The sequence below is a fragment of the Monodelphis domestica genome, chromosome X (genome assembly GCF_027887165.1).
Source record: "Monodelphis domestica isolate mMonDom1 chromosome X, mMonDom1.pri, whole genome shotgun sequence".
In the NCBI taxonomy this organism is placed as follows: Eukaryota; Metazoa; Chordata; class Mammalia; order Didelphimorphia; family Didelphidae; genus Monodelphis; species Monodelphis domestica.
The window spans coordinates 6,556,863-6,578,062 of record NC_077235.1 but is presented as its reverse complement, the minus strand read 5'-3'; the positions used below and the strand labels follow the sequence as shown (position 1 = coordinate 6,578,062).

At 49.5% G+C, this 21,200-nt stretch overlaps 1 protein-coding gene and 1 non-coding gene across 2 annotated transcripts in view; both read right to left on the bottom strand.

The window, feature by feature from the left end:
* Positions 1 to 20,454, bottom strand: part of HTR2C (5-hydroxytryptamine receptor 2C) — a 149,344-nt gene extending 128,890 nt beyond the window's left edge. Inside the window, exon 1 of the mRNA XM_007507534.3 lies at positions 20,095 to 20,454. The gene's annotated coding sequence lies outside the window, so the exon portion shown is untranslated. The remainder of the gene's footprint in view (positions 1 to 20,094) is intronic.
* MIR12408 (microRNA mir-12408) lies at positions 18,874 to 18,935 on the bottom strand. The gene has a single exon (NR_163028.1). It is a non-coding gene; the product is annotated as a microRNA mir-12408 (primary transcript).
* Positions 20,455 to 21,200: the final 746 nt, after the last annotated feature.

The following is a 21,200-nucleotide window of genomic DNA, read 5'->3' as shown; positions in this document are numbered from 1 at the left end:
CCTCATCTCAATTGTGGAAAGTCCTTTTTTGGGGAGAAAGGACAGTCCAGGAGAGTGTCCTTTTATGCCTTGTTTTGTGGAAGTTCAAGAGATGTGCTCACCCTTTCTTTCCTTCCTCCTCTTTCTTTTCCTTCCTTATATGTCACTCTTTCCTTCTCTCCTCTCTTTTTCTTCCCTCTTTCCTTCCTCCTTTTCTGTTTTCTCTTAAATTGGATTGCTCTTTTCATTCTCTCTCTTACTTTGTGACAAGGTACTAGGCAATGGAACTAAGGTGTTCTCATTTAGTTCTTTTCATTAAGAAAAGAAGACTTTGCCCAATTAGGAAATAAACTTTCATATATGTTTCTTTTCTTTCTGGGGCCCAAATTCCTGTTCTCCTATCATTTATCTAGCTGCATCAAGCTTTGGGATTATTTGGTGGTTTTCCTCAAAAACTACAAGCTGCATTTTTCTTTCTGTTCCCCTCTGTCCCTGGAGGTGCTTCTTCTAACTTTAATCACTTTAATGTGCTCTCTAGATCTATCCCTTCTTCTCTGGGATGGAAACAGTCTACTCTCTCCCTTTTCAATGCTACTCTAAAATATCACCTGTGCGGGGAGAACCTGACCACTCTACTTTCTACCCATGTTCACAAACTCCCCACATCTGCACTTGTACTCTGGCTTTTCCCCAGGTTAAAGCTTTCCTTCTGAAATTGCAGATGGCTTCGGTGGATGGCCATCTTATGAAACCTATTCTCTTCTCAACAAGATACTCCTCTATGATGTGGACCTTGAAGGTCAGCTCTTTTAAACATTGTCTTCTACATCCACATTTATTATAGTTTGGGCTTTGCTTTTGTCTCATCCTTTTATAAATTCTTGGGGAATGAAGGGGAAAATAGCAATGAGGCTGCTCAGTGAAGGAGTCAATGGAGTCTGGCATAAATGTTGATGGATGAGGGGAAGCAAGGAGAGAATAGCTAATTTTGCAGAGTTACAATGAAAACTCGCCTTGGCAAACGGATACCACTAAGTCAAGCGCTAAGTGAAACATTCACACTAACTGAAAAGTAGTAAAGCAATCACATAGGTTTCTATTTGTGGCTTTTACAAGTATTTACAGTTAGACCCACTGTACTCAGGAGGCGACAGGTAGCAATCAAAATACTGCCTCTACTTAAAAGGTTTGCAAATCTACACATAATCCACTCACCTTAATCCATCTGGTCAGCTAAAGGAAGAAGCAGGTGAGTATTTAGGCACCCTATGGGTGGGACCCAGCTGAATTGGGTAGGAAGTGATATTTGTCCTTGCCCCTCAACCTTTCTCCACCAGGAAGTGCTCATGCAATATCAAGGCTCACCTCCTCTGCAGTGTCCCACCCCCTCAGAGTCCTGAGAGATCATTGAGACATGGCTCTATAACAAACAAATCAAGCTGAGACATTAATAACTGAGAATGGTTTGGGGGCTTAGCCATTCCAGTTCACATCTACATCTTAGCAGTCTTCGATGCTTTAACCCAAAGGACTGACATCAGCTAGCCTGGAAAAGGGTTGCCCCTTGCCATTCTAGTGGTCTCCTGCCATCCAGCCTGCCTCATGTATTCTTCAAACATCCATCGACCTTTCCGACAATCAAGCTCAGTTAAATAAAGTACAGTTAAAATCTGTACCCTTGCAATGGCCATTCCAAGTCCTTTGGCCAATTAACTGAAACAGCAGGAATTACACTCAGAGAAGTCACCCTCCCACACTGGCCCCAAACCTGGATTTCCCCAGGGGTGCATCGCAGTGCTCTCGCCTAAGAATCCATAAGAGGCACAACAATTGACATCATGCAAATAAAGGATTCTGTCAAGAAACTCCAAAGGAAAGGCACCACCCTATAATTTCCAGCTGAAGGAATGCAGCAGCACAAGGTCTGAACAATTTGGCAAGTGAATCTCAGGACAACTTTGAATCGTATTTGGGCAAAATTGTATTGTGGATTCATCCAGATGGGAAAATTAGCATGTTCTACTAAGTGGGGTTCGAAATACAATCAGGCACAGGCTAGAAGAAATTGCAAAAGGGCTGTCAGTCTTGTCTAATGCCTTCTGTTCTAGGTGCATTGACATTCTTGGGGAGGGGCATGAGAAATGGGATGGCTACTATATTCAGGGTTCTGAGCAAAAGGAGGAGCTAGAAAAGGAGAGGGATATAAATAGGAAGAGAGAGGATAATATATGGAGAAAGAAGAAGTGGGGGGGGAGAAGCAGCAAAGGAAGGAAGAAAAGGTATGCCTCATGAAGGTTTTCTTAAACTAGACCTCCCAAAAGAGCTCCCCTCAACAGGCACCTTTAGTGCAGTAACAAAAGTAATGAACTGAGGTTCAGAGGATTTGAGTTTAAATCTTGTCTCCACAGTTTACTACTGCATTGACTTGCACTGTGGGCAAGTCAATTTACCTCTAAACTTAGGTCTAGGTTTCTCTCCGAAATAATTAGGTTGGACTCAGTGACATTCTCAGGTCCCTTGCGGCTCCCAATCCATTAGCCTGTAATAAATCTCCCCAAAGAATAAAGAAACAGGAATTTGGAATGCTAAAATGGCCCATCCTTTCTCAATGGTGGTGGCCAACTCTGAGATCTAAGATAAATTCCTACATCCTGAAACCCACTAATTTACTGAAGAGCATCAGCCTCTTAGCACTATATGAGAAAATGTGTCTTTGTTTCAAAGAACAACTTTAAAGTCGTTTGAAGATAAGAGAAGAGCCAGACCATGTCTAATCTGGACAAAAATGATGGGAGAATTCAAAAGAGCCATAAGGGCAAATTCCCAACCACTCAGGACCTGGAACTAGGTGACAGGGCTTGAAGCCCCTTAGCTAAGACTAATGCATATTAACATTGGAATTGTTGGTCAGGTTTTGAGAAATTCCCCATATTTACAATAAAAGAGAAAAAAATGCACATTTCTTGTACTTGTCTTATTCACACACTGTGAACATCATAGATATGGTTACATGTGTCTCAGAAGCATTGCTGTAAAACTGATATCACACATTCTATCAGATTTCCCTTATATAGGCTACATATTAGGGGAGGGGAGGAAAATAGGAGGGAGGGAGGGAGGGAGGGAGAGAGAGAGAGAGGGAGAGAGAGAGAGAGAGGGGGGGGGGAGGGAGAGAGAGAGGGAGGGAGGGAGAGAGAGAGAGGGAGAGAGAGAGAGGGAGGGAGGGATAGAGAGAGGGAGGGAGGGAGGGAGAGATGGATAGAGAGATGGAGAAAGGGGAGAGGGAGGAGGGAGGGAGAGACAGAGGGAGAGAAGGAGGGAGGGAGGTGAAACAAAGAAAGGAAGAAACAGATGGGGCAATGGAGAAGGGAAAGAGAGAGAGAAGAGGGAGGGAGGAGAAAGGGATAGAGAGACAAAAAGCAAAGAGATAGAGAGGAAGGAATGGAGATGAGAAGTAGGCAGAGAGGCAGGTTGAGAGAGGTGAGGCTGAGGGAGAGAAACAGGGCAGAAGAAGGAGAGAGAGATGAGAGAGAATGGAGATGAGATGGGTGGTAGAGAGGGAAGGAGCAAAAAAAGAGAGATGGAGATAGAAAGAGAATCAAAAAAGGAGGGAGAGGAGGAAGGAGAGAAAGGGAAGGAGGAGGGTGTAGGAGAGCCAGAGATAGGGTGATGAGAGGAGAGAAGAAAGAGAAACAGAGGTAGAGAGGCCAAATCATTGAAAGAGGAGCAGAAAGAGAGGAAGGAAGGATGAGAGAGGGAGAGACAGAGACAAAGAGAGACTGACTCAGAAATGGGAGTAGAGAGGCAAAGAGGAACATGGAAAGGCAGAGTAAGTGAAAAATAAAAGACAGAGGAAGAGACTCAGGGGAGGGAAGGAGGAAAAAGAGAATGGATAGTGAGGCAGAAGTGGGGTATGAGACAGAAGAAAGGAGAAAAGAGAATAGAAGAAAGAGAAGGGGAAAGAGGGAGAGAAAGAAAAGAGAGAGAGCTACCATGAGAAAGGCAGAAAGACAGACAGAAATAAACAGAAAGATAGTGAGGAGGGAGAAAGGAGAGAGGCAAAGTCAACAAGGCAGAGAATGGGAAGAGGGAGGAAAATGGAAAGGGGGCAGAGAGATAAATGGACAAGAGGGAAGAAAGAAAAGAAGAGAGAAGAAAAAGAAATAGAGTTAGAGAAAGAGAGAGGGGGTGGGAAGAGGCAAAGAAGGAACAAAGAAAGAAGAAAAAGAGACAGAGAAAGGGAGGGGGCAGGCAAAGAGCAGTTAGAGAGGGGCCACTGAGGCAGGAAGGAAAGAGGTAGAGAAATGGAAAAAGGAAGAGATGGATGGGAGGACAATAGGGAAGAGACAGAGAGAAAGAGATGGGATTAGGGGGGGAAGGGAAGGAAGAGAAGGGTGCCAAAGATGGGGGTTTGAGTGGGAAGAGTTAGGGTTAGGAAAAAAGAGGGGAGAAGAAAAAGAGATAGAAATGGGAGATATGGAGGTAGTGAAAGGGAGAGAGGGGAGGGAGAAAGAAAAGATAGACAAAAAGTGGGAGAAAAGAAACAGAGAGTGAAAGAGAAAGCAAAATAGTGAAATGAAGGAGAGAGGACAAGGAGGCAAGAGAGAAGGGCATGGAAGGAGGAGAGCTAGGAGGCAATGAATCACAGAGGGAGAAGGGAGGGAACTGGAAGGAGCGGTGTTGAGAGAGTTGGAGGAAAGAGGAAAGAAAAAGAAACAGATGTAAATAGAAAGAACCAGAGGTGGGGTGAGGGAAGGAAGGAAAATGCAGGGAGAAAGAAAAGGGGGTAGGGGAGAGGAGGGAGGGAGGGAAACAGAGAGAAGGCACATTGTTCAGGAAAGAACTGGAAGCTGGAGAGAGAGAGAGGACAGACTGGCAGACAGAAGAGAGTCAGAGAGACAGAAGAGAGATGGAGTGAGAGAGAAAAGGAAGGGGGAGGGATAGGAGGCAGTGAGCCAGAGAGAGGAGGAAGGAGAGAGGAAAAGGGAAGGAGGAGGGGAAGGGTAAGAGAAGCAGGGTTGAGGGGGTTTCCCCTCTCAGGTAATCACTGATGAATGAGAGGAAGAGGGGTTGATCCCTGTTCACAGGGTAGGAACAAAAAGGGCTGAGCTATTTATACACATAGATAATATGTATTTCTTTTCAAGGACAATTTTTCAAAATGACAAGGCCTTTTTCATATCTTGCAATAGAGGACACCCCTGTTTGCTATCTCACTCTTTAGGCTCCATCATCTTTCTTTTTTCCTCTTTGTCCTTTGCACTCTTGAGTTGAAAAGGACCAAGTTTTCCTCTTTCAAATCTGAGTTGCTTCTGGAAAGAGCAAGTTATTCAGTCTACCCATTTTCCTAGGACTTCTGGGCAGCCAGCAAACCATCTCAAATGGTACATACCAGAATGGTACCATCAAATTCAGGGTTTGGTCATTTTATCCTATACAGGGATGTAGGCATCCAAAGGCAAAGAGCCAAATCATTCTGTCCCACAACATACTGAGCTACAAAAGTTTCTAAAAATTGGGAGGTTTTCCTGTACAAATAGGGAAGGCTGTCTCTCCAGGTTGAATTACAGGGATATAAAAAGTTTTGCAAAAAGCTTGCCTTGGTGGCTTGGCCTACAAATATTGACTCTGTTGTTAAATACTGTCAGATTTTGGTAGGACTACTATGTGTGAGAGCCAAGCACCTGGCAATTCAAAGATCTCCCCCATATTCCTCCACTAGTAGCACTGCTAGGTAACCAGGGATGCTTTATTTTGACCACAAAAGTTAGATGCCATTTTAGGTACTTGTGGGCCACATCTTTGGGAAGAAACATTTCCTCTGAGTTGGTCCCAATTTGTGCCCTCATCAGGCAAAGGGAGTAAGGAACGCAGGGGAGATGCATTGAGAATGAACTTACTTTTTCAGCACCCAAATGGCCCAGGTGAGCACTAATCCCAAACTGTTAGCCCACTACTAGCAAATTTCTCAGGTTGAGTGGCTCAAGGTCCTGTCTTAGGTAATTGGGCAACGATAGAGTTCTCTTTGTGACTTTCAGGACAATACCAGCTATCTGGGACTATATTCTTCTGGACAACACACTTGAATCAACTCTGGGAAGGTGAGGCTGGGTTGGACCTGTACTCTTATAGGGAGTCCCCAGTGTGGAAGCTCTTCCAAGATTGACTGTCAACCAGTGAGGGTGTGTGCTTTGCCCATGTTTACACCACCAGTATGCATTACGGGCAGAACTTGAACTCAGCTCTTGCTGATTTAAAAAACAGACCTCTATCTACTATGGCACAGCTCCTCATTATATGATATAATCATATTTTAATTTATGCAAAGTTTAAATGAGCTGGTATATATTTTCTTCCTTTTGATTCTGACAATTGCCCAAATGAACTCTGTCCACTGGCAAAGAAGATGGTGGCAGGGCTTACGGAAGTGTGATTTTATGGGTGGCAGAAGACCAGCCCATCCTATATTATTTATCCTTCCATAGCCTACCAAAGTTCTGAGATCCAGCCTCCAGTCACTCCTTTACTTGAGGCATTGTCTCCAGAAGGCCCCTGCTAAAATATGCTAGGGTAGCCCATTAGTCCACTCTAAATGAGATCGATTTCAAATATCAACAGAACAATATAATCATTTCTATGATGGAATGTGGAATGTGAGAGAAAGGTTTATGGTCATAGTGTAATACCATTGGACCTTTATTAACAGGATGCTTCTCTCTTTCCAATTCATAGGCCATCGCCCTCTAGTGGCTGAATCAGAGTTAACAACATTGGCCATTGCCACAGACTACAGACTAACATGGTGACCGTATTGTCTTGATGAAATCAAGGTCTGACAATGCACAAGCTCGGTCAAAGCCTCATTAAAATTGACCTTCTTTTCATGAAAGCGAGACTGCATTGGAAAATGCAGATTATGTGGGTACTCTACCACTAGCCTTGGTATCAGAAGGTCCTGGGGTCAAGGTATTAGAGAAGTCATTTGAGGAGTTGGCATGGTACCCAGCCCTTGAAATACACTGGATGAGCAGAGAAATGGGTTAAGGACATCCAGTGTCTGTGTCTGATTGGATACAAAGAAGGATTGTAAAAGCTGAGAAAAAGGAACCCCAGAGTGGCTGTCCTGGAAGTCACTAGCAGAGTCAAGGGGAATTAAACTATAAGTCACTTACTCCCTCTACATTCACGTTTCCTCGTGTCCCAAAGGGGACAAATGCAACCTTCTCTAGCAAGGAACTTGGCTCACTGGCAGGAGCTGGGAAGCCCCCTGGGATGGTAGCAGGGCTCCAGAAATTGGGCAGCACTAGAAGAATTAGTCAGAAGAGACTTTACCCTGACTTTGGTAAGTGGGAAACGGACTTGGCCATTGGAGGGCCTTAGAGCAAAATGTACGTCCCAATTACGGACAGGCTATACTCCATATTCCTTTGCATTAGACCCATCTCTCTCTCTCTCTCTCTCTCTCTCTCTCTCTCTCTCTGTCTCCTTCCCAGCAAAAGTGAAAAGTGGGCAAAGCTTGTTTTTAGTGCCCTCTTTTGTACTTCAGAATCTCCCTGTGCCCTGATGGGGACATGAGACCCAGAGGCTAAGCAGGTGAACACGCTCCAAGGAATACCTTAGGCCTCTTTTTCCTCTGCTCTGAGGTGGATTTGCATCTTAACATAATAATAATGATATTAACTCACTTTTATATAGTGATAATATAAGACTTATAAGGCACTTTCCATACATTACTTAATTTAATCCTCACAAAGACCCTACAAGGACATTTTCAGATTAGGAAACTGAGGCTCAATGTGGTCACACAGTTACTAAGAATACTCAGGCAGGATTAAAATTTAGGTCATCCTGATCCCTAGGCAACTGCTCTATTTACTATGCCACACTGAAGCACTATAGGAATTGAATTCAAAGGAATGGCTCTAATTGTGGAATTTCAGAATTGGGCATAGTGGGGGGGGACACTTAGAAAGGGAACAGCAGAGCCTTCTAGGAACCCCTCAGATAACATGAAGTACCATCATTCTAAAACTAGAGCTGGTTATAACCTTAAGGGTCATCGAGCCCAACTCTCTTGTTTTATAGAGGAGAAAACTGAGGCCCAGAGAGGGGAAGGAAGGTATAGTGGATTCTATATTGGGGGAGGGATAAATAGGAGACCCTGAAAAAATCTGACCAAGTACCTAATAGGATTACAAGCCATCTGAGTTATGGAACTAGTCCAGTTTTGTCCTGGGCCTTCAGCAGGCTGGATGTAAGAGATAATTTCCCCCTCTTTGCCTTTTTAAGAAGTGACCTTGGACCCCAGGTCAATACGCCTAATCAGTCTAGGAAAGTTGAATTTGCTCTGAATGGGATCCAGGAAGGGTCCATTGGCCCACATAGAGACAACTAAAGAAGGGGAGGGTATGCTTATACAGTTGCTATTCACTGAAACTCAAGCTGTTCTCCTTCTGTTTCTACTACCCTTACTAGCTTAACCCTTGTTTTGGACTCAAGCAAAATAGCTACTGTGCTGTGAATCTTCCTGCTTAAGCAGGTCTCTCTTTGCTCTAGGTCAGGGGTTCTTAACCCCAGGTCCATGCTCTTCTATTTTGGCTGGGATTTGCTTCAATCAGGTCACTCACTCTCCAGATAAAAAAGAAACAAATCCTCAATGGCTCCCCATTATCAATTTCAAACTCAAGGTCAATTCTCCCCAGCTTCCTCCTACCAGTCTAACCTCATCTCATCTGATTCCCTCTCAGAGCCTTCACAATCTAGCCAGGTTAGTCACTTTATTGAGCCTCGGCTAGACGGGGAACTTATTAATCACTGCTCACCAAGCTACTCATTTTAAAAAATTATTTTTGTTTTTCACCTTATTTTGTGACCCCCTAATTTAAGATATGGGAAACAGGCTGAGAGGGGGGGAGAGCAATTGTTCAGTGCCACAGGGAAGAATTATTGGCAGAGCCAGTAAAAAACCTCCAGGTCTCCTCTTTCCTAAGCCCAAGTCTCCACACTGCATTCTGCTGGCTTGTCCTCCCCTCTGTGACTTTGTTTCTGCTGGTGCCCTGGTCTAGGATGCCTTCCTGTCTCCTCCTGCCCAACCCTGATTCCTTATGTCCTCCCAAAACCCATTCAAAGCAACCCACCCCCAAGAAGTTTGCCCTTTCCTGGTTCCTAGTCCTCTCGTTCCTGAATTGTATAGTGCTCATCCTTTGGGAAGCCACTCAAACTGGTAAGACTGGCTAGAGCTTCTCCAAATTGACTAGGAGGTCCTGGAGGGCAGGGACCACTGTGCCTCATAGAGTTGGGTGAGTAGAAAGTTCTTCATTTAGCCTTTCTGGTATCAACAAGGGAAAAGATTTGGGGGTTGTTCCCAACAAAACCGAAATGGAAAAGCATCTCTGAGAACTGACTATCTTCAAGGGGCTAAAAGGCTCAGTAGCAGTAATTCTAGAACTAGAGCTGCTTATACATGGGCCATTAATGGTAAGGGCCATTAAGCCCAACTCTCTTGTTTTACAGAGGAGGAAACTGAGGCCCAGAGAGCAGAAGGCAGTTAGGTGGCATAGTGGATAAAGTGCTTGCCATGCTTGTTAACATTTTGAATCCTGGCTCAGACACAACAATTATTGATCATTACAGTGTCTTGGTTTCCTCATCTGTAAGAGACTGTGAGGATCAAATGAGATAGGTAGAGTGCTTTGAAATCCTGGAGTGCTCTAGAAGCACTGTTGTTATTATTGTCTAAAGTCACACAGATCCAGGATTTGAATCCAAGTTCTCCAAATTGAATACTCTTTTTACTGTACTCCACTGCATTAAGATTACCCCCCAAAACCCCACTGGGCCAACTGATTAATTAGCTCCAGGGACCTTAGGTATGTATTTCAAGTCTATTGAGGACCCATTTCATCCAGAAACCAAACTCCCTTTCCATGTCTCAGGAAATGAATCAGAGATGAAAGTGGGAAGGTGAAAATGGCTACTTTAATTAAGCGAAGGGATTTTGAGTTCAGGGGTCCAGGCCAGAGATCTCCCTGGCACAATTTAGCAACTTGAGCCCTGGGCTTGTTCAACTTCCCACACCTCAGGAGAGGTAATAAATCAGTATATGGATTCCTTGCTGCTCCAGCCTGCCAGGGAAGAGCTTTCAAAAGTAGGAAACGGAATCAAATATTGTGATCTTTCACCTGGACCAGGCCTTTCTCTCATTTCTACTCTGTTGTGCCTGAACACTTCCCCAGTGACTCCAGTTACCTGAATCTCTTCTGGCTGCACTGGGGCCATTTTTTGAGCAGACCCCTAGTGACCCACGCTGACTTGGGGGCCATTGCCATTTGCCTGTCTCAGAGGCAGCAGTTTCAAGGGAAGGAAGAACAGACAAGAGTTGAGTGAGCTGCTGAAACTGGGTACTCTTCCAATCATCAGGGCTGGCAAATGACCCCTTGACTCTGCCCTGGCTCTTACCCTATCTAAATTTGTGAATATGGCCAATTGGCGATGTTGCCCAACCCAACCCTCCTAAAGTTGGCAGGGTGTTTGGCTGGGGCACTAGGCAGTAGAGACCTGGGTTTGAATTCTGGAGCTGCCATTTATTGTCTGTGTGACCAAGAATAAGTAACCTAACCTCTCAGAGCTGGTTTCCTTATCTGAAAATGGAATTGCTACTCCCTCACAACACTTACCTCATGGTCTTGTTGTCTGGAAGGTGCTTTGTACACCTTCAATGCTATATAAAAGTGAGGCATTACTATTATCCGAAGGAAAAGAAGTTAAAGGAGAATACAAAAGCAAAGAGGAGCCCTTGAAAAAAGCTGTGCTCCCTAGAGGAAGGGCTGCAGGCTAGTCTGCTGGCACTCCCCAAGGTACTATTCATTAGCTGACATTTCTCTGTGCCTTCCTCTCCCAATGGGCACACATCTTAAAAGGAATCTTCTCCCTAATTGTTTCCCCTGACCCAAACTTACCTGTTGGGGATACAGTCCTTCAGGCAACTGTGAGGTGATTGGAATGAAGCAGATAATGAACTTATCATAAACAGATAATGGCTGACAATAGCTCAGTGTGTTGGCCTCCCACAAATGTTTCCATTTTAGCCTGAGAGCTAACTAATGGGAGGAGCCTGCTACACTCTAGGGCTTAGCTTTTGCTCCTGGGGCAGGTCCCCAGGGGGTGAAGAGCCTTGGGAGTGGAAAGATAATTTGGTAGCTCTGAGGAAGATAGGTGGGCATCTCTTGTAAATTGTTAGGTGGGCAGGATTTATAGAGTGCAGCACAGCTAATCCCATCAGTGTGTCATGGGAGATGGCTGTTAATGAGATGTCTGCTTTGAAAAATGGAGATGACTCAGGCTGGGCCCTGAGATAGACTGGCATTAGCACTTTACCCTCAGCTAAGGTGATAGGGCAAAGCTAGGCTCGAAGGCTGAACTCTTCAGAAATGACCAAGATGGAGGATGCTGGTTTCCAGAGCTCTCCATTGGTCCCGGTTGGGAGAGGGGAGGGGCCATGAAGGCTCTGCCACCCAAGCCCCCTAGTGGAGCAGATGTTAGTGGCATCTGCACTGGTATCTGCAGTGCGTCATCTAGCTCCATGGATTCTCATCTAGTGGTCATGGACACCAATGGTAAAAAAGCTGGCCCTGGAAAGCCAGAAAATCAACCAATTGATAGTCATGACATACCTCCCAAGGGTAGTGAGTGTCATGAACAGAAAACAGTTTCTTTACCCAGCTGCAAAAAGCTAGTGGAACATGCAGGGGGTGGGAATGGAGGGGACGGGGGAAATCTTTTTGGGCCACACCTGTATAAGACAGAAAAAATCTGAGACCTATTATTGGCTTAAAGCTACCACCCTGTGAGAGGCAGACTTGCCTATTACTTAGGATTTGTGCCCATTTTGCTTCTCTGGGGCAGAACTGAAGTTGCTCTTTCCCTGAGAAACCACAGATAATGTCTGAGGGCTACAGAGTCCACAGAGGCTGGTTCTGTTAGTGGTCTTGGGAGTCATCATAGCTACAGTCAGGATCCTAGAGCAGTCACGGTACAGTCGGGGAGACACAGAAATAATGACAACAGCAGACCCAGCAGTAAATGTTTATTAAACACCCTCAGTATGCCTGGTCTTGTGTTAGACACAGGGTGAGAAGTATACAAAGAATACAAAACTCAAATCAGACCCAATCTGTGTGTGTATGGGGGAGCACTCACTCCCCCTGGGGGTGATGGCATGAATGCATAATTCCAATCCCCTAGTGAACATGGGGAATTAATCAGAGAGGTGCCAATCAAATCCCTCTGGGGGTCCTGAGAAGGTAGATAGAGATCTCTTGAAGCTGGGGACAAACATGCTATGCCTCCAAAATGTGTGTGGCAAGAACCATGCCTCTATTGTTTCATTGACCCTTGCAGGCCCCCTATGGCACTTTGAATCTTAGAGATTCTATGCTCTATACAAAGGGACATGATCCAGTGTGGGGTGGGGGTGCCATTTTGGGTGGGTTTAGCCACTGAATTATTTTGCAATAATTCTTATACTTCTGTGAAGACCTGCCACACACATTTGAGGGGAGGAAAATGAGACCTTTTGGTCTTTCTACCATGAGAGCCCCAGCCAAAGACAAATCTATACCACCTGAATTCTGACTACAATGCAATAGTGCTTAACACCCCCCTCCCCAAAAAGCTCAAGGATGAAAGCTTACTCTCTCCGAATTTTCTCAAGCTCTACCTTTCTATTTTCCTTCTTTTCTAGTCAACCACTAGCATTGAGTCAACTGTTAAGCAGATGGAGGAGCTTGTCAGAGATTCCAATGGGAAGGACTGCTAATAAAGTTTCTCCAACTTTTTTAAGGTATCATGTGCACTCACTTTTGGGGGGACAGGACTGAATAAATTGATCCTAAAAGCTGTGGAGGTTTGGGGCCTGATTTTGGGAAAATAAAATGTTTTGTACATTATATGTGAAAGCTCTCCCCTGTCCTGAAGTCTTTTTTTTGTCTTGTTTTTTTTTACCTCCTTGAGTTTACTGCAAAATGTAGGCAACCTCTGTGCCCCATGTCTGGGCAGTGATCTCTAAGTTCCCAGGGCAGCAGTCTGGACATCAGCCTCCAAGAGACTGGACATGTGGCAGGCAAATAAGAGCCAAGGTATCCATGGGCTGTTTTTTTCCCCCTGTAATGTGGAAGGGGTGCTACCCTGTAATAGGACCTTTGACCACTTTGTCCAGCTAATCATTGGTGCCTGTGATCACACTTTGCTGTGCCCAGGTGTGCCCTGGTTGTAAGGGAAGGGCAAATTGATTAGTATTACAGTCAAAGTCAAACCCCAGTTAGGAAGCTAAGAGGCTTAACAGAACTGTATCAGAGCCCCATCCTTTTTCTATAAGTTGTCAGTCAGCTAAGCTTTTTCACATTTTTGACTGTGAAATGTAGCCTTCACTCTATTGGAAAGAGAGAAGAAATGTCCCCTAAAACGCTAGCCCCTCCCAAATGCCCCCTGGGCTCTTTGTTATGGCAGCCCTGAAGGAGAAGGGACAAGAGCTCAGTTTTCAAGGCTGAAAGGGAAAGGTCGCTGTTACCTCATTTTGGTGCTGAAGTTTTCACTTAGCCAAATTTGAACGCTGATTTTTCCCCTTTAAAGGTCAAAGGCTGTTTGCTATCTGTGATCTAGTCAGCCTGGACCTGCATTTGCTGCAGCCCACCAGATCTGCTCTGTTTGAGGAATGAGGGCTTACTACTTACTGCATGACTGAGGGATTAGTTTGAGGCCATTCCATAGGAGACAGCTCCATGCTGCTAAACAGTTAAGTCAAGAAGTGGCATTTATACAGTGCAAGGCAAGTTGGGGGGAGGGGCAAAACCCTCCTCCCTCTTCAGCGAGGCCCCCATGGGTTTTGGGCAGACTGTGGCACCCTTGGCTAAGCCGTGTATCATATACTGCATCCAGCAAAACTGTATTCATTCTAATCATTGCCATGCTGAAGAAAGAAAGTGGCAAGGTAGGGGAGGGCTGGACTCAGTAAGCAATTGTGGGGCCACAGAAATCTGCCCGTCCCAGGAGCTGGCATCTATCCCCAGTTAAGAATGCAAACTCACAAGGTATACTCCATCACCCTCACCGTTTCTGGGTATATACTCTGTTGGAAAGTCCTCCCCCTCCCATGGCCTGTTCCCTGAGCTGCCAGCTACAGAGCCAGCCCAGAAGCTGTTTGGCTGTGCCTCCTTGCAGCCCAAAGGCTATACTTTACCATCAGCTCAGCCCTATCCAGGAACTCAGAGGGCTGCTAAGCCAGCTTCAGCCTCTTCTGGAATTTTATTGTTTGGCTCCTGCCAAGGAGCCCACCCAATTCAAGGGGGCAGCCCCTCTAAGCTGAGGGAGACTACATGTGTGGGTGTGCAAGAGCATTCATTTGTGTATACTATTTCTTTACCTAACTTGCCCATTCTGCCAATCTGAGTCCCTTTTCAATGGGGGAAGGAGTAAGGGGGAAGTGGAGTGGGATGGGTGCCAAGGGCATGGGGCAGGGGAATGGGGAAATGGGATGGAGAAGGGGGATGTGGGGGAGGGGAGGGGGAAGGGGGGCAGGGGCCAAGGGCATGGGGCAGGGAATTGGGAATAAGGGGGGAATAGGATGGAGAAGTGAGGTGGGGGACAGGAGAGGGGGAGAGTGGGGTAGGTGACTGGGGAGTGGAATGAGGACAGGGCCAGGAAAGTGGAGTGGGGGGGCAGAGGAGTGGAGTGAGGTGGGAGGAGTAGGGTGGGGGCCAGGGGAGTGAGGAGGAAGGAGGAATAGGGTAGGAAAGTGTGATGAGGGCCTCGTTAATAAAGGGGAGCCAGGGAAGTGAGTGAGGGGCTGGGGAAGTAGGATGGGGGCTGAGGGAGTAGAGTGGGGATTGGGGTAAGGGTCCAGGTGAGTAGGTGGAGTACAGATAAGTAGCAGGGCCAGAAGAATGAGGCAGGGGCCTGGGAGATTAGAGTAGTGGCCTGGGGAGTGGTGAAGGGCTGAAGGAGTGGGATAGGGGCCGCAGTAGGAAGTGGAGGGCTGAGAAAGTGGGGTTGGGGGAAAGTGGGGAAAGGGGCCAGTAGAGTGTGGTGGGTGAGGGGTGGGATATTGTGGGCTCTTGGGCTTAGCGAATGAGGCAGGGGTTCATGGATAGAGGCTGAAGAGCCAAGGAGTTGGAGTGAGGGCTGGGGGAGTAAAGTAGAGACCTGGGTAGTGGGGGAAGGGCTGACAGAGTGGGGAGGGAGCTAGATGAGTAGAGGAGGAGAAAATAAAGTGGGATTAGCGGTGGGGGAATAGGTTTGGGAGAAGGTAGGGAATAGGGTACAGAGGAGACAGATTATAGGGTGGGGGTGCCAGAGTGAAGAAGAATGGGGAATAAGGAGAAGAGGAATGGAAGAGGAGGGGGAGTAAGGAGGAATAGGGTTTGGAAGAGGAGGAGAGTAGGGTGAAGGAATAGGAAGGAAAGAAGGGAGTGGGATGGAGAGGAGGTGGGGTGGGGAGGAGACAAGAGAGTGGGGTGGTGTGGAGGAGGGAGGAATGGAATGGGGAGGAAGAGGAGAAAGGTATAGGGAAGAAGAGAGTGGGGTGGGAGTGAGGGATTGGGGAGGAGGGGGAAATGGGGTGGGAATGGGGGAGTGGAGCCATGGAAGTGGGCAGGGGGCCTGAAGAGTAGAGAGGGGACTGGAAGAGTGGGGAGAAGGGAGGAATGGAATGGGGGAGTGCAGTGAGGGGCACAGAGAGTGGGGTGGGGAGGAAGGAGTGGGAGGGGAAGAGGTGGAGAATGGAGTGGGGAGGAGACAGAGAAGGGTGGGGGTGAAGGAGTAGGAAGGAATGGGGGATAGGGTGGGGAAGAGGAGGAGAATGGGGTGGGGGTGAAGGAGTGGGGACAGAAAGAGGGAGAGGGATAGGGAGGTGGTGAGGAATGGAGTAGGAAGAAGACAGAGAGAGGGGTGAGGAAGAAGAGAGTGGGGAAGAGGGGAAAATGGGGTGGGAATGGAGAAGTGGAGCCATGGAAGTGGGCAGGGGGCCTGAGGAATAGAGAGGGGGCTAGAAGAGTGGGGAGGAGGGAGGAATGGAGTGGAGGAGTGCAGTGAGGGACAGAGAGAGTGGGGTGGGGAGGAGGGAATGGGATGGGGAGGTGGAGAATGGAGTGGGGAGGAGACAGAGAAAGGGGTGGGGGTGATGGAGTAGGGAGGAATGAGGTATAGGGTGGAGAGGAGGATGAAAATGGGGTGGGGAAGAATAGGAGAGTGAGGTGGGGGTGGGGGTGAGGGAGTGGGGAGGAGGGGGAAATGTGGTAGGAATGGTGAGAGCCATAGAGGTGGGGAGGGGGACTGAGGAGTAGAGAGGAGGTTGGAAGAGTGGAGAGGAGGGAGGAGGAGCAGAGAGAGTGGAGTGGGGAGGAGAGAGTGGGATGGGGAGGTGGAGAATGGAGTGGGGAGGAGACAGAGAAAGGGGTGGGGGTGATGGAGTAGGGAGGAATGAGGTATAGGGTGGAGAGGAGGATGAAAATGGGGTGGGGAAGAATAGGAGAGTGAGGTGGGGGTGGGGGTGAGGGAGTGGGGAGGAGGGGGAAATGTGGTAGGAATGGTGAGAGCCATAGAGGTGGGGAGGGGGACTGAGGAGTAGAGAGGAGGTTGGAAGAGTGGAGAGGAGGGAGGAGGAGTAGAGAGAGTGGAGTGGGGAGGAGGGAGTGGGATGGGGAGGTGGAGAATGGAGTGGGGAGGAGACAGAGAAAGGGGTGGGGGTGATGGAGTAGGGAGGAATGAGGGATAGGGTGGAGAGGAGGATGAAAATGGGGTGGGGAAGAATAGGAGAGTGAGGTGGGGGTGGGGGTGAGGGAGTGGGGAGGAGGGGGAAATGTGGTAGGAATGGTGAGAGCCATAGAGGTGGGGAGGGGGACTGAGGAGTAGAGAGGAGGCTGGAAGAGTGGAGAGGAGGGAGGAGGAGCAGAGAGAGTGGAGTGGGGAGGAGGGAGTGGGATGGGGAGGTGGAGAATGGAGTGGGGAGGAGACAGAGAAAGGGGTGGGGGTGATGGAGTAGGGAGGAATGAGGGATAGGATGGGGAGGAAGAAGAAAATGGGGTGGGGATGAAGGAGTGGGGACAAAAGAGGGAGAGGGATGGGGAGGGGGTGGGGAATGTAGTAGGAAGAAGACAGATAGGGGTGGAGAAAAGGAGAGTGGGGAGGTGGGGGGAATGGGATGAGAATGGGGGGTGGAGCCATGGAAGTGGGGAGGGAGGCTGAGGAGTAGAGAGGGGGCTGGAAGAGTGGGGAGGAGGGAGGAATGAAGTGGGGGAGTAGGGTCAGAGAGAGTGGGGTGGGGAAGAGAGAATGGGATGGGGAGGAGGTGGAGAATAGAGTGAGGAGGGGACAGAGAGGGGTGGGGTGAAGGAGTGGGGAGGAATGGGGAATGGGGTGGGGAGGAAGAAAATAGGGTGGGGAGGAAGAGGAGACTGAGGTGGGGGTGAGGGAATGGGGAGGAGGGGGAAATGTGGTGGGAATGGTTGAGTGGGAGCCATGGAAGTGGGGAGGGGGCCTAAGGAGTAGAGAGGCTAGAAGAGTGGAGAGGGGAGGAGCGGGGAAAGAGAGTGGGGAGGAGACAGAGAGGGGTGGGGGTGAAGGAGTGGGGAGGGATGGGGAATGGGGTGGGAAGGAAGAAGAAAATAGGGTGGGGAAGAAGAGGAGAGTGAGGTGGGGGTGAGGGAATGGGGAGGAGGGGGAAATGTGGTGAGGGTGGGAGCCATGGAAGTGGGGAGGGGGGCCTGAGGAGTAGAGAGGAGGCTGGAAGAGTGGGGAGGAGGGAGGGGGAGACAGAGAAGGGTGGGGTTATCGGTGGGGAGGAGGGAGTAGGATGGGGAGGAGGTGGGGAGGAGACAGAGAGGGGTGGGGGTGAAGGAGTGGGGAGGAATGGGGAATGGGGTGGGGAGGAAGAAAATAGGGTAGGGAGGAAGAGGAGACTGAGGTGGGGGTGAGGGAATGGGGAGGAGGGGGAAATGTGGTGGGAATGGTTGAGTGGGAGCCATGGAAGTGGGGAGGGGGGCCTGAGGAGTAGAGAGGAGGCTGGAAGAGTGGGGAGGAGGGAGGAGGAGACAGAGAAGGGTGGGGTTAGTGGTGGGGAGGAGGGAGTAGGATGGAGAGGAGGTGGGGAGGAGACAGAGAGGGGTGGGGAGGAGGGAGTGGGATGGGGAGGAGGTGGGGAGGAGACAGAGAGGGGTGGGGAGGAGGGAGTGGGATGGGGAGGAGGTGGGGAGGAGACAGAGAGGGGTGGGGAGGAGGGAGTGGGATGGGGAGGAGGTGGGGAGGAGACAGAGAGGGGTGGGGAGGAGGGAGTGGGATGGGGAGGAGGTGGGGAGGAGACAGAGAGGGGTGGGGAGGAGGGAGTGGGATGGGGAGGAGGTGGGGAGGAGACAGAGAGGGGTGGGGAGGAGGGAGTGGGATGGGGAGGAGGTGGGGAGGAGACAGAGAGGGGTGGGGGTGAAGGAGAAATGAGGTGGGGGCAGGAGGAATTTATTAACACCGAGAAGACCAAATAACCACCCCCTGGCTCAATGCCAATGTTACCTGCTCCCTGAGGGGGTGTTACTGGACAGGATCTGCTAACCCATTGGCAAAGGGGAGAGCAGCCAGGCAGGCGGGTGGGATTGCTAGATTGCTAGCTAAGGACTGGCTCCTGTGCCTGCCACCTGCCTCTGGGCTCCCCTAGATTGCTCATTCCGTAGCAATAAACAACCCAACTACCTGTAGCTGCTTTGTAGAGCCTTGGAGTGCGGCTTGTTGCTTCTTCCAGCCCTCGGCATGGCTGGGCGCACTAAGGAATTGCGTCGGCTTTTATTCAGAGAACCGGTTTTTTGGAGGGCTTCTCAAAGACCCCCTCAGTGCCCTGTAGTTTCCCAACGTGATGCTTGCAGTCTCTTAAGGAGAACCAACGCCCAATTTCAAAGGCTGCTCCTTGGGGGCTGCAAGGACCACGCCAGGGAAGGTGGCGGATACAGACGAAGTTCTCGGAGACTGCGGAACGAACGTGTGTATATGTACCTGTATGTGTTTGTGTGTGTCTGATTGCTCGGAGGCGAGATCGCGAAAGAAATCACACTCCCTTACCTGGAGGTAAGCCTTCGGTTCATCTCTCTCTCCGACGCACTGCTGGGGAACCTCGTTGCTCCGCTAGCCTCCCCTTTTTTTGCGGGGGGGGCTCGGAGTCTTCTTTTTTACTTGCAGGGGATTTGGGGGAGCAAAAGGGCTCCCCGAAATCTGAAGCCGCTTGCTCTCAAGCAAGGCTTTGGATCGCAAATCACTGCTGCCGAGCTTGCGCCAAGAGCGCAAAGCTTAGGAATCCAGAGATGTGCGATCGATGGAGCTAAAGGGTTTGTGTTTGTTTGCGTCGCGCTTATTTGAGCTATTGTGTAGCTGTGTGTTTTGGGGCGCGCTTGAGTGTTGGGAGACCATTTTAAAACCACAAACTGAGCCCAGGCAGCCTGCAGGATCCAAGCCGCCGCTGTCCAAAAATCAGACAGCACAAGGCAGCTCCGAGTGCGGGCTCCTTGGGGGGAAAACTTGTTGGCTAAAGTGAATGCAGGCATTCCCACAGCTCTGGGGCTCTCCTATTTCCTTTGGGTGCGCAAATTGCCCCACATTTGGTCCACTAAGATCTCCCCAAAGCCCTGGCCGCAGCTCCCGTGGGTGCGCAAAGCTCCCCGCATGTTGGTCTCCGGGCATCTCCCCACTTCCCATTCCCAGAGTAGCCAAAGGGCGGGCGGTAAGCCCTAGGCAGTTTCTATTTTTCTATTTTTAGCTGACAACTTTGTTCCCTTCGCACACGCTTCCCGGTGGGTCCCCAATTCTCTTTGCAGAATTTTTTGCGAGTGCAACAGGTTTCCCAGGACGGGATGAGACAGAGCAGGATAAACACAGGAGACTAGAACCATCCCGGCTGGGCTCTCCTTGCCTGCCTGCCTCACCTCGCCCGGTTTTTGTGTCCCCGGGAGCTCCCCCCCCCCCCAGTCTGCCCTGGGCTGTGTGCTGATGTTCGGGAGAGAAGGGAATGTGTACTTGGATGCCCGCTCACCTCTCGGGCTCCATTTTGGGGGAGCAGCGAGCACCGCGCATCCCCACACCACCTACCTAGAGAAGAGCGCACGGTCGCTGGGTCGGGCTGGACAGGATTCTCTGGAGTCCCGGGCAGACAGTCGGGGCGAGTCGGAGCTGAGCTGTTGGGACAGCGGTGCAGGAGCAGGTTTCCCCCAGCTCCGCTAGCTTGGAGCTGCGAGCTGGGAGAGTGCCTGCCCGGAGGCAGGCAGGTGGGCTGCCTGCCACAAGAGCTGTGGCAGGCAGCAGAGGAAGAGGTGGAAGAGGGGGTCAGCGGAGTGCGGAGCTCCGCCGACGGGAAGGGAAGGGAAGGGGAGGAACGACGGCAAAGGGATTGGCGCGCTGGGAGCGCCGCAGTCTATTTCAAGAGTCGGGAGCCCGCGCAAGCAAAGACGCAAACACTTGGTGGGGGTGGGAAGGCGGGGCCTCTTAACCCTTTGGTGGCTGGAGCCCCCCGGGGGGAGGGCACCTTAGAAGAGCCACCTAGCCCCTCCCGCTGTCGCAGTATAGCAGGGAGAGGTGAACTCCCTCTCCCCCAACGCCCCCCAACTTTGGGGGGGTTAAGGGGACCAGTATTTACCACTTTCCCCTTTCCCTTTCCCCCCTCCTCCCCACTAAAGCTTTTTGCTTAGTGCTTTAGTGCGGGGAGATGGAGGCAATGAAAAAAAAATTTACTGCAGAGCAGCCATGAAGGAGGGGGACTCAGACAGGGACAGGGACGTGACTAGGGGCAAGGAAGATGGAGAGAGCCTCAGCAGGACTTAGAAAAAGAGCCTTAGTAGCTAGGACCAACCTCCAGGCCTTTGCTCAAGCTGCAGACTCCCCTGAAAGCCTAGCCCCCAGCCCCAGGGCCAGGGTTAGGAGGGGAAACCTGCCCGAGGAGCCCCTTTACTGAGAAGGGCTAAGACTTGGCTGCATTCTTCCCTTTCTCCCTCCCTCAATCTCATAGGGAAAGGTGGCTCGGAATTGCTTACTACTTCAAAAATTTGATGTTTTGTTTTTTACTTCGCCTGTTCCTGCTCAAAGAATAAAATAAAAGAAAAGGGGGGAGGAGAGATGGGGGAACCTGTTCCCCCAAGCTGACCAACAACCCACAGGGATACCCACCCTCCCAGAAGGTGCAGGGCTGCCCACACAGGGTC